Raw genomic sequence first — 13971 nt, 5'->3', positions numbered from 1 at the left:
GCTGTGAGCGCCGAAGACTGGTGCAGGCGGGTGTAGCTGCCTCTCCAGGAGGAAGGAAAGGGGTGGCCGTGGAGCCGAGCCCCCTGTCAGAGCCCTTTCAGAGACTCAGTCCCGCTGTTGCACTGCGCCTGCTTTCTCCAGCGCCTCCACTTTGCTCCGATCTCGGGAGAAAGGAAGCTGTGGCGGCACCCCCAGAGACAGCTCAGAGCAGGCGCCTCGGCCGCAGGCTGCGAGCTGGATCAGGATTGTGGTGCAGTTCTTGATGGGCCCCAAGGGCCAGATCCGCCGTGTGCTGCCCCCAGGAAGCAGCCCAGAGCCAGTGAAGCTTCACGGTGCATCAGGCGCTGGGCCCAGCCCAGAACAGCCCATTCTCTTGATGGGGTACCGCTTTCCACCAGGAGCCTCGAGGTCAGGCAAAGGCCACAAGTCTTTAGAATCTGAACCCTTGCTAAAAGCTGCTACATTTCCATACAGCCCGCAACTTCTTCTTTCGCTGGCTTTAGCCACTTCATTTCGCCTTCGTCTGCTCCCTGGGTCCTCTTCCCTCTCATTGCCTGGCCCCTGCATCCCCAATTTCTTGCTCTTCTTTCACTCCTTCTTCCAATACTTCCTCCTTCTCCAAGTTCCTTCTGCATTCCAAACCCTTCTTTCCCCAGCCTGCTTTTCTTCTCACACCGCCCTCCCATCTCTCACTGCCTTCCCACCCTCTCCCTCCCCAGCTCTCCTCCCCGCTAAGTGGACCCCTCCCTTTGCAGCTCTACCCCAATCTGGTTTTCTTCAGCCCAGCCTCACCCATCATGAGTTTCCTTTATCTGCACTCTGGTGGCCCAGTGGTTAAGCACTCGACTGCTAAATGAAAGATTGGTGGTTGGAACCCAGCAGTTATTCTGCGGGAGAAATATGTGGCAGCTTACTTCCAATCAAGATTTACCGCCTTGGTCCCTACTGGAGAGCTCTTCTCTGTCCTACAAGTGGAAGTCGGCTGGACATCCGTAGGTCTGGATTTGGTTTGATTGCCTCGATTCCCTGAGCCTGTCTTCCTCTCCCAGTGCCTGGCTCCTTCCTGGACCTGAACGCAGGAAAATCCAGTGGAGGGCTCTTTCCCATGCACCCTTGAACTGTTGTGGACATGGAGTTTCCCTACACACTAATTTGGTCCTCAGGTACTGACCGTAATGTGACCTTTAGTCATCATTCCCAAAGTGACTATTTTCACTGTCACTAATTAAAAGGAAAAAGACTCGGGGAAGAGAAATGACTTCTCTAAGGCCACTCAGCCAAGAAGTCTCAGCCAGAGGTAGGACCCAGGGCTGGGACCCTAAACTGGTGCTCTTCCCCATATAGAACAGAATAGTCCTTCCCTGGCCCTGTATCTCTAGCCCATTTCTTGCTTTTTTCTTAAATGTGTGGTTTTATTTAACCTCAGGTTACTTTTCCCTACCCCCACACTGCTTTTTTGTGTTGCTGTTATTCTGTCTATTCCCCTCCCTCTTGTGTTTCCTTTTCCTCTGTCATTTGCTTTTTCATCCTCTTTTTGGGTTGTTCCTGCAGGGACTACTTGCCTGACCACCTGCCAAGGGGAGGGACTTCTGCTCCCCTGGTCCCTTCATTGCTTCAGCACTTCTGAACTTTCTTAAGGTCTGTAGTAGACCATCTACCCTAGCCACAGCCTTGCCTCAGGTATTGGCAAACATAGAGAATTTGTGTATCAGGCAGTTCTGAAAACTTGACATATATTATTTCAATTAACCTTCACTCAAAGTCTCCCAGCTCATCGCTTGCACCAGACTCACTCTTTCAATATGGTTTAAGTGAGCAACTGGGGAGGATGGGAATGAGCCCCATAAGTTTTACTATTATCCTCATTTACAGATAGGGAAGCTGAGTACCAAGGTCATATTGCTCCAAAATCTAGGCTCGTTACCACTAGACTCTAGTTTGGTGGGAGTCCTTGGGTACCACAGTTAGGTGCTCTGCTACTAACACAGGATGGGTGGTTAAAGTTTGGTGGTTCAAATCCACCCAGTGATGCCTCAGAAGAAACGCCTGACAATTGATTTCCCAAAAATCAGCCACCGAAAACTGTACTACAAAGCACACGCAATACCCATGGGTTAGAATTGACTCGATGGCAACTGGATATAACTTGGCTGATCTTCTCCATCAGTACCCCCATTTTCCTACTGGCCTTATTTCTGGCCCGATATTTAAGTGACCTTAAGTCTGTTACTCAAAGGCACTTTACCATCCCATTTACCTCTTCTCCCTTCCTCTCTCTGAGCTTTAAAAACGGTTCATAATAGTTTGCTGAAATAACAGCATAAAAGGAAATAAAACCAAAAGAAAAAAAAGTTCTCTAGATTTTTTCACTACAGCACATCAGAGTTTTCACCTTTATGAATGGGTTCCCTTCCATTTCTCATTTTTGTATATCTGTCATATTATTGCAATCCAGGGAATGCTGCAGGAAGGATTCTTCCCTTGCCACTTAACCATTACATTCATTAATATATTATATCCAAAACATGTTTGATAATCCCTCTTTCCATTTCAAAAATTTAGTTTCATTTTACTGCCAACCCCATTTCACTCACCTGCCTTCTGTGTACCTGTGTCACACCCTGCAGGCCTTCACAGTCCCTGTACTGACTGCACCAGGGTCGCTTCCACAAAACCACAAACTGTCCCATTTCTCACCTGCAGAAGCAACACTTCTCCTTCAGTCCACCTGTCACCCCTGGGATGAACATGCCCTTTGACCTCCTCTACAGCTCACACTGGACATCCACTTCTCGGAAGGCATCCCCCTTGTGGTCTGCCTACATCCCTCCCTTAGGGAAATGAACACTAGTGGTTTGTGTTATCACTCTTCTAATTTCTATCAGTACTGAATCTGGGTAATGATGATTCATGATTTCGGACCCTCCATCCAATAAAAACGCCTCCTTCCTGTAGCTGCAACCTTGCTTGCACTTTCTTTGTTTTGCTCACAAAAATTATTATCTGCTACAAATTATCAGTAAACAGGAAATAAGAAGCCTATTTGTTGTGGCTTAGGATTTTTCAGCACACTAGCTGGAGTCATGTGGAGCAGTAAATGACACTGGGACATGGACCACAAAGGATGTGGTCAGTCATCTGGTCTTCAGGATTGCTCTAGGGCAAGTCTTAGCCTTCCTCAGTCTTACCAGCCTCCGGTCTATACAAGGAGAAGAGTTGTGGGCTTTTTCTTGTAGGGGCTACACAGATCTTTCTCCAGGAGCGGAAACAGAGGGCACAGATTCAGTAAAGAAGACCCAAGGTCTTACGTTAGGCAGAAATATAAACAGGTCTCATCTTTCTGAATCCTAACCCAGTGTTTCTCTGCATTAAAAAATTCATATCTCAAGTATCATGGTGATGCTCCACTGTAATGTGTAAAAGCTTCATCTCTTCCTCCCTTGTGGGGTTCTATATCAACACGTGTATTGTAAATATTAGGATAGAGCAAACTACAAGTCAAAATCTTCCTTAGAATCTTCACTGAAATGTTTTGAATGCTTGAAACCATCTAATTTAAGCTATCTAATTTAAACTTTTAATCTAGTTTCAGATCCCTTCAGTAATTTCTTCAGCAATTTCAATCATGTATAGAATAAAACAGGGTGAAGGGTTCTTGAATTGAAGTGAAAATGTACAGTGTAGACCCCTTTAGCAATGTAAGTTGGCATCCTTTTCAGGGTTAGATTTTGTTCTCTCTGACTCTCCCACATAGATGGGAAATACAGACAATTCTGCAATATGGTATGTCCTGCCCCCCTGTGGATGTCAAGGGAGTTACCACTGAAGGACCAAAACTTGTGCTGGGCAGGGGAGAGTTTATAACCGCGTTCAAAGTTGAGCAAGGGATAGTGAGGTATGCTAAGATAGTTTTTAGAAATTACAGAGTCATAAATAAGTTATATGTATCATTTGACCACAAAACACCCACAAACGAGAGATCTGTCTACTCAAATATAGGACCCAAACTAGAATTGTCCTGTCCCTATCACAAAGTTGTGATGTTATTATTTTTACATTATTATTATCGTTTAACCTACGAAGAGAAGATTCTTTTAAATAAACAGAGAACTTCATCTCTTTTATTTCATTACTCATTAAAGTGTCATTTGAATGGCAGCTTTTTATGAAAATGACTGTCGATATTTCATTTATAGCATATTCATGACCATGGAGCCCTGGTGGTGAAGTGCTCAGCTGCTCCTAATGGAAAGATTGGTAGGTAGGCAGTTCACACTCACGACCTGCTCAGTTAGGAGAAAGCTGTGGCCGTCTGCTTCCATAAAGACTACAGACTTGGAAACCCTAGAAGGCAGTTCGCCTCCATCCTGTGGGGTTGCTATGAGTTGGAATCAATGCAATGGCAAATGCATGTGGGTTCTTTCTTTGTTTCCTATACACAAGTGACAAGTCTATTCTTTAAGGGACTCCAGAATTATATGACTAAACAGTGTGTTTTACTCTGTTGTACACAGGGTCATTATGGATTGGAACCGAATTGACAGCACCTAACTATAACAATTGGAGTCCTGGTGTGGTGCTGTGGGTTAGCACGCCAGACTGCAAAGCCGTTTGAACTGCAAGGTTGGTGGTTCAAGCTCACCAGTTGTTCCTTGGAAACCCTATACAGGGTCACTATGAGTCAGAGTTGACTTGATGGCAATTAACAACCACTATAACAATTAAAACGTGCCAGTATCTGAAATTTGCACAGTCACTTCATTAGTTTAAAATACTGCCTTCGTAAGGCCCCAATTAAAATGCAACATTGTCTAACAGAATCCCCATTCACATTTTACTATCACTGTTGTATTCAGGCTTTGGTGTGGCACTGTAGGATAAGCACCGGACTGGCAACTGCAAGGTCAGCAGTTCAAACCCAGCAGCTGTTCTCAGAAACCCATAAAGGGTTACTAGGAGTCAGAACAAATTCTACAGCACACAACAACAATTGTAAACTATTCTGAATAAATTGATAAACTGGTCTTCTGATTAGACTAGCTAGTGGTCCCCTAAGCCCACCAGTTTTGTTTTTTGCTTTTTTTTGTTTTCTTTTAGTCAACTAGGTTTTAAATCCTAAGAACCAAGACTTAAAAATATCAGGGTTTGAAGGTAAGCTCTGGTAGCGTAGTGGTTACGAGTTGGGCTGTGAATTACAAGGTCAGCAGTTCGAAACTACCATCTGTTCCACGGGAGAAAGATGAGGCTTTCTGCTCCCATAAAAGATTTACAGCCTCAGAAACCCTGTACAGGATCACTATGAGTTGGAACCGACTCCATGGCACACAACAACAACAACAATGACAAAAATGGACTCTTGGTGTGGTGCTGTAAGATCAGCACTGGACTGTGAACCAAATGGTCAGCAGTTCAAGCCCACCAGCTGCTCCTAGGAACCCCTACACAGGGTTGCTATGAGTTAGAACCTACTCAATGGCACTTAACAAGAACAAAAAATGACAAAAATGGACAAGGGCAGTTGAGTCCTAGAGTCTTTGGCCAGTGGGGTAAGGAAGAAATCAATCATCTGGGGCTTGTCCATGATAGTTTCCACCTAGCAATCCTGTTTTTATCTGTTTTTGAGATTTCATTTACGGAAAGGGACCCTTGGGGGAGAAAGCAGCAGCAGCCATTGGCTTGACTACTTAGCCAAATTCTTCAGTGATGATCAAGGGTGAAAAAGCTGTGGAGTTCTGAGCAACAGTATTAAAAATGAGGATTCTGCTTCAGAAGAGTAGGGGAACAGGCAAAAGAGCATGAGAAGAACATGCCCAAGATAAAACTGGTCTTCTTCGTAACTCATACTTGGAGGAACCACCCCAATTCATCCCCCCTGCTTTGTCCAATGCCTTTGCTTGTTTGTCAGTCATTCTGTAACGGAATAGAAATGCTCAAACAAGTTAAATGAGTAGAGTGAAGAGTTGTACAGAGATACAATATTTATAACCTTTCTGGTCTTCACATTTCCTATCTCACCCAGCTGAATGCAATATGACTTAAAGCTCTAGTAAAAGTTCAAGTCAATGCACCAATACAAGGGTAAATCAGAAAGTGTTACTACAAAATCATGTTGTTGCTGCTAGGTGTAGTTGAATTGGTTCCACTCATAGTGACCCTGTATAGGGTTTCCAATACTGTAAATCTTTAGAGAAATAGAACGCCTCGTTTTTCTCCATTGGAGTGGCTGGTGAGTTTGAACTGCCAACATTGTGGTTAGCAGTCCAGTGCTTATTCTACAGCACCACCAGCACTCCTTTGCAAAATCGTAGAAATCTTTATTAAATAAAAATATCAAAACATGAAGCTATTGCTTCTCAACATATCTTCCATCTAGGTCTCTATACTTCTTAAGACAATATTTCCATTTCTCTAACCCTTCCCCAAAAGGAGCTCTGGTAGCGTAGTGGTTACGAATCGGGCTGCGAACCTTAAGGTCAGCGGTTCGAAACTACCAGCTGCTCCGCGGGAGAAAGATGAGGCTTTCTACTCCCGTAAAGATTTACACCCTCGGAAACCCTGTACAGGGTCGCTATGGGTCGGAACCGACTCGACGGCACTTAACAACAACAACAACCCTTCCCCAAAGAATTTGTTGTTATTATTGTTATGAAGTGCTGTCGAGTTGGTTCTGACCCATAGTAACCCTGTATAGAGTTTCCGAGGAGCACTGGTGAGCTTGAACCACTGTCCTTGCAGTTCAAACAACTTTGCAGTCTGGCACGTTAACCCACAGCTCCACACCAGGACTACCCAAAGAATTAGAGCACATAAAAACTGCAGTTTAGTCATCCTTAAGGGACTACAATTGTGTTCATTTAAAATGTTCTTTGAGCTCTGGGGGACAAAAAGAAGTCTAAAGGGAAAGATGGAGACATTATGTTGGGTAGGGTAAGATTTCCCAACAACATTCTGGTATGACAACCCTTGCTACCCTTGAAAAATGAGCAAGTACATTGTCATGATGGAAACAAATTCCTCAGCACAACTTTTCTCGTCTTTTATTCATCAATGCAGTTTTCAATTTTCTTAAAACTTCTTCCTAATAAGCTCCCATGATCATCCTATGCCCTTCAAGAAATTCTCACCATTACCCTTATATCCCAGAAATACCTTCTAAGTTGACTTCTCTGCCTTGAATTTAAATGGTCCAGAAGAGCCTTTGTTTTGATTAGGCCTTGCTTTCTTGATAAATCTCTTGGTAAATCCAAGACTCATTCAAGTTCCAAAAAATCATCTTGATTAGCATCAGTCTTGCTTAAAAGACTGATAGATCAGCTCTTTGAAGCAGCTGATCTTTGTGCAATGTTTTTGGCACCCATCAAGCTGAAAGCTTTCTGAGGCCAAGACACTCACTTAAAATTAAAAATGCCAAACCACATGGGATCCTAATTTCAGTAGCTACCGAGTCATTGACAATTCTACAGTATTCTTCCATCATTTTCTGTATTTTAGCTGCAGAGCCTTCATTCAGCTGTGTTGATGGTCTTTCCTCTCTTGGCTCATCTTTGAGGTCTTCCTAACTGTCCTTAAAATGCTTGCTCCGTCTCAAAACTGTTGTTTCATGCAGGAGAGCATTCCCATAAATTTGTTGCTATGCTTCAATGACTTAGGAAGAAGTCCACTTGAGTATTGTTAAAAATTAGATATTAGCCCTGACCTCCAAATAATTTTTTCCCATGGTGCAAAACCTTTTTCCTTTAGATGGCAACCTAGTGAGACTAAGACAAGTGCATTAATAGGTTAACTTCTCTGCAGCATCCACTGATCTGAAACATAACTAAACACATTTTGTTTGGAATGCTGTTGGTTCCGACTCATGTTGTTGGATGCCATCGAATTGGTTCCAACACATAATGAATCTCTGCACAACAGGACGAAACACTGCCTGGTCCTGCACCATCCTCACAATTGTTACATTTGAATCCATTGCTGCCGCCACTGGGTCGCTCCATTCTGGGTCACACCATAAGATCACTGCCATTGAGTCCATACCGACTCATAGCAACCCTATGCACAACAGAAGGATACACTGCCTGGTCCCGGGCCAACCTCACAATTGTTGCCACGCATGAACCCATTGATGCTGCCACTTTGCCAATCCATCTCGCTGGGGTTCTTCCTCCTTTTCACTGACCTTCCATTTTACCAACCATGACTAGTAGTGACCCTGTTTGTTTAGGCTTCCCAAGAAGCAGCTGGTGAGTTTGAACCATAGAACATGTAGTTAGCAATCCAGTGCTTATCCTACAACAAAAAAGTCAGGACTCCTTGTTTGGAATAAGCCTGTGCATAGATGAATTGGAAGCCTAGTAGCAGTGCTTTTTTATTTACCTTTATATACTAACATTGAAGTTGGCTGGAAATTAGAGTTCCAGTTCCAGATAAGGGAAGAAGCATGTAGATTCACTAGAGGATCAAATGAGTCCAATTAGCATTCTCCATTGGTTCTGCCGCATGGCACAGATGGTCCAGTGATGTTGAAATTTGCCAATACCAGAGGTTCTTAAAGTGTGGTCCCTGAATCAGTAGCATCAGCTGGAAACTTGGTAGAAATGCAAAATTCTTAGGTTGCACCTCAGGTCTACTACAGCAGAAATTCAGGGTTTGGGGCACAGCAATCTCACCGGGACCCTGATGCATGCTGAAGTTTAAGAACCATTGGCCTACACCATGAAACAGGGGCAATATACCTGCCAAGAACTTCAAGAAATACTTTGATTTTGAAGGGAAAGCTGTAAAGGAAATGCATAGTATGCAACTTTATTCCCAAATTAATGATTCTCATTCCTAATGAGCAAATCATTTTTAAGTCCACATGCAAGCCAGGTGTACTTAATTACCTGCAGTCAAACCAGTCCAAATGTGGCTAATCCGGCCTGATCTCTAAAATAAGTGGGGCCAGACTTGCTTAGAACCTGAGAAACAGAAACCATATCAGAATGAAGGAGGCTATTGGCATCTTACAATAAACCATGAGTGCTAAAGAAAAAAAGGAGAGGCTTAGAGGCCTGGGTTTGGGTCTCAGCTCTGTCACTTCCTACATCCTTCAAATAAATTCTGACTTATAGCAACCCAGGAGGGTCAGAGAAAAACCGCAAGCGCTCCAGCGAGATGGATTGGCAAAGTGGCAGCATCAATGAGCTCATGCATGGCAACAATTGTGAGATTGGCCCAGGACCAGGCAGTGTTTCCTTCTGTTGTGCATAGGTTTGCTATGAGCCGGTAACAACTCGATGGCACCTGATAATAACAACATTGGAGTCCTGAGGAGCTCTGGTAGTATAGTGGTTACAAGTTGGGCTGCTAACCTCACGTTCAGCAGTTTAAAACTACCAGCAGTACCGCGAGAGAAAGATGAGGTTTTCTGCTCTGGTAAAGATTTACAGCCTTGGAATTATGCAGGGTCACAATGAGTCGGAATCGACTCCATGGCACACCGCCACCACCATAGGAGTCCTGGTGTGGCGCTGTGGGTTAATACACTGGACTGTTCAAGCTCGCCAGCTGATCCTCAGAAACCCTGTATAGGGTTGCTATGGGTCTGAACTGACTCGACGGTACTCAACAACAACAACACTGGACAAAGTAGCACTGCTCTATAAGGTTGCTGTAAATCTTCACCGAAGTTAATTGCCTCATCTTTCTCCCTCAGAGAGGCTAGTGGGTTAAAATCACCAGCATTTCAGTTAGTAGCTATGTGAATTTGAAATCTTATAACTTTAGGTTTACTGCCTCAGATGGACGTGAATATACTTCCCTCTGTTTTTCTTTTTAAATTATTTTAAAAATGTAAATTCTTACAAAAAATTGTTGCGAGCTGTTTCTGATTCATAGCAACTCTCTATAAGGTTTCCGAAGAACAGCTGGTGGGTTTGAACCATCGTCCTTGTAGTTCAAACTGACATTGCAGTCTAGTGCATTATCCTGCAGGGCCACACCAGGACTTCCTCATGAAGAATGGTGGTTGGTGGTTATGTGCTGTGGAATTGGTTCCAACTCAGTAACAACACTGTACAGGGTTTCTGAGGCGGTAAATCTTTACAGGAGCAGAAAGCCTCATTTTCTCCCACGAAAGCAGCTGGTTATTTCCCATTGCTAACCTTGAGGTTCGTAACCACTATGCTACCAGAGCACCTTAGTAATTGCTGTAGTTGTGTGTCACTGAGTTCATTCCAGCTTATAGTAACTCTATATGACAGAGAGAACTGCCCCACAGGATTCCCTAGACTGTAATCTTTATGACAAGATTGCCAGGTCTTTTCTGCCTAGGAACCTCTGGTAGGTTTGAATTGCAGACTTTTCAGTTAGCTGCCAATCACCACCAGGACTCTTACAAATTAATTGGCTTTTTAGACATCAAAGAATTATCTGTTAACATAGCTCTCAGTCTTTATAGTTTCGCTCTGCAATTGAATTTAAAATTTCAATTTAACTAGTTTCCATATTAAGGATTTTTTTTTTGTTGTTGCTAACCTCTCTAAGCACACGAAAAGGAAGACATAAGCTTATTTGGCACAGTGAGCTTTTACTGTATTTCATTGTGAATTTGTGGCAACACTTCTGTAATGATTCAACATGTTTTATGTTTGTCCAAATATTCTAGATTAAAACCACATTGCAGTTTGGTAATAGGTACTTGGAAATTTGAAGTGAGCAATGTATGGTTCTCAAGGAGTGCATGGGATGATTAACAAAATGAAGATGATTGAGTTCTATGAATGATTTTTTCCTTGTCAAATACTGCATTAGAAAATTACAGTTATGTAGGAAATAGTCTTTCCTGTTTGGGATCAGATTTGGTCTGAAAAATTACTACCAACTTTGTAAACATTAAAATAGAAGCAATAAAGATGTGAAATTTCATACAGGGGCTCTACAACGTTTGGATAATTATAAGCATATGGCTAGTTTGCATGACATCTCTGCTACAATTGTATTTACTGTGGCTCTGGGAAAACACAGGGTCTCCAATTCAGCTTTATTTACATGCATGGAGAGTGTTACATTTACAATCAAAAGATCATAATCTATTTTGCTAAACTGTGTAAGTTAAATGGTTGCAATATCTGTTGTTTATTGCTTTTGTGTCTGTTAATATACCAGGTTTTACTGTCAAAGAAATTTCTAAGAGTAATTAACAACTTCATCAAAAGTGGTTTCTGACTTGGTGTAGAAACCATTTCATATATATTTATGTTAATATGTTGGGCATGAGCTTCAACTGACTAGCTTTAATATATTCTAGTCAAATAGAAATGATGGATGTAACACTGAAATTTCATGTACTTTAAAAATTATGACCTAAAACTATCCCACAGTTTATGCGAGTATTTCAATATATCTGCTCTTAGAAACCACTAAAAATATAAATGTGTTGCCTATTCATTTAGGATTAATTAAGTGAACACTTTAAATCCAAGAAATGGTTGAAATTTCATTTCAAAATTAATAAATACGGGATTTGAGAGTTTGGAAAGTCAGTGTGAGCCCTACCTTATCTCAAAAGCCTTCTCTCCTTGACTTTGCTTCTTAAATGCTAAGATTATGAAATCCCACAGCTACAAGTTATAATGAATTGCTCTTAAAAGCAAAGCACAAAACATTTAATACAATCATTCAAGAAATGTGCCCATTTGCAAACTATTATGCCTAAAAAACAAAAATCCTTCTAGACCACTTTGTTCCTAATTTTTGGTTTTTTTTAGCTTCACTGCACAGACTTTATTATAGTAGGCATTGCTGATTGTGACTTTATAAATGCACACAAATGTCAAGGAAAAACATTTTAGTAGTACCTTGGGAGTTAAAAATCTAACTGTTCTTCACCTCTCTAATTACATAGCGTAAACTGCCCTCAATTCTTCTTCTTCTTTTTTCCATTGATAAAACCATTTCATAAATGACATTTATGGCTAGAATTTGCCAAGTTAATTCAACTTTATTGGAGGACAGATCTGTGAAGAGTAATTTGAAAGTGTTGGTGAGGAAGGTGATTCTACAACTTCTGTTTGTGTATGTTGCAAAGTCTAACAGCTATTAAAGAAGGAAAACATTCTGAAATGCATCAAATTTAGTTTTGTCCCTTCTGCTGCCTTCTCCTAACAGGACCATCAAGGAGCCCTGGTGGGACAACAATTAAGAATTCAGCTGATAACTGAAAGGTTGGTAATTAGAACCCACTCAGTGGCTCCTCAGAAGAAAGACCTGGTGATTTGCTTCTGTATTGATTGGTAGTGGTGGTGGTGATGGTGGTAGTTGTAGGCCACTGAGTCAGTTCCAACTCATAACTGTATAGGGTCTCCTAGGCTGTAAATCTTTATGGGAACAGAAAGCCTCATCTCTCTCCAGTGGAGAGACTGGTAGATTGGACTACTGACCTTGAGGTTAGCAGCCAGTTTATAACCCACTCTGCTACCAGGGTCTAGAAAACACCCTACAGGCTAGTTCCTCTGTCACTCAGGATCACTATGAATTGAAAGCAACCAGAATCAAGATCTCCAGGTATCCTCTTTTTCCCAGCTGCTAATTAATGTCTAATGCCCACTCAAAGATGACATTAATTCCAGGTGTAAGCTCTCAGAATATATGTATTTTGATAAAAGAGTCTTAAATACAAATGATTTGTGTTTAACGATCAACCAAAAAGTTGGTGGTTCAAACCCATCCAGTGGCCACACAGAAGAAAGTTCTGGCAATCTACTCCTGTAAAGATGGCTGCCAAGAAAACTCTATGGAAGGCAGTTCTACTCTGTAACACATGGGGTTGCCATGAGTTGGAATCGACTCCACAATAAGAAGGGCTTTTTGTTCTTTTCCAAAGCGGTGGTTTTGGAAACACTGCCTTCTTAAAAGCAGAGGATGCAACCTAAACTCAACAGATAGCAGAGGGCAACTACATGTTCATGGAATCCAGTCTTGAAGAATGTTCATTCTGGTCGCTGCTACTTCACCCTATATCCAATCACTTAGGTGGAATGTAGTGTATTTCCATTCACTGAAGAACTCTAACATTTTAATATTGAAGAACAATTGAAACTGCACAGTGGTTGATCCACCCATTAGCAGTTTAAAGAGAGTAATGTGGGGCAAAGAGACACCAAAGCCCACTAATGAAGCTGGGCAGCATTAGGAGTTTGCCTCCAGTTATTTCTATTTTCTGACTCTGAGGCTTTCCAGTTAGGTCTTGGTCACCATTCGCTCTGCTCCACTTATTCTCGCTCTTATTGTCCCTGCTCCTGATCTTTCCCTTTTCCCACATCCACTGTCTCCCTTTCTTCCTGCCTTTTCTTCTGCTTGCCCTCATCTCTTCCCTCAGCCCCCCTTTCTCCTTAAACTAGCTAGAATTTGGAACTGAAGCATATTTTTAAGATATTCCTTTCACATTATTCTTAGTTTAAGCACAGATTAATTGACCACTATATATATTCCTCTTAAAATACAACTGAAACCAAACCAAACCCTACCACTGGAAATGAATCTACTTTTTCTTTCATTAAAATGTAACCCTTAGTTATTTTCCCATAGTGGGCCTGAAAGGAAAACAAAAATCAAAAATCTTCTCTCTCCCATAAGGATTTTATTATTTGATATTTGTTTAAACATAGCATCAAATAAATACTGCCTCCTGTCCTGTCTCAACTCATTTTTATGGTTTGGTGCAGCTACAATTCCCTTGCTACATTCTTGGAAGGTTTAAATGGCTGCAGTATATTCAGTTTGACCTTTTCTTAGAAGTTCATTCATATTTTAGCAATGTTAGGCAGAACTCAACTTGCCAAAAATATCACTTTAGGACTGTAATACAATAATATTCCAAAATTATGACTTCAATGTCAAAGGTCCCTTTAGCGAGCACTTTGGTTTCCTAGCATTCAAGGCCTGCTACAATCTAATCCCAACTTCACTTCCCATTACTCTACTTTTTTTTTTTTT

The sequence above is a fragment of the Chrysochloris asiatica genome, unplaced genomic scaffold, assembly GCF_000296735.1.
Source record: "Chrysochloris asiatica unplaced genomic scaffold, ChrAsi1.0 scaffold00031, whole genome shotgun sequence".
NCBI classification, from domain to species: domain Eukaryota; kingdom Metazoa; phylum Chordata; class Mammalia; order Afrosoricida; family Chrysochloridae; genus Chrysochloris; species Chrysochloris asiatica.
Note: the sequence above shows the minus strand (reverse complement) of the source record.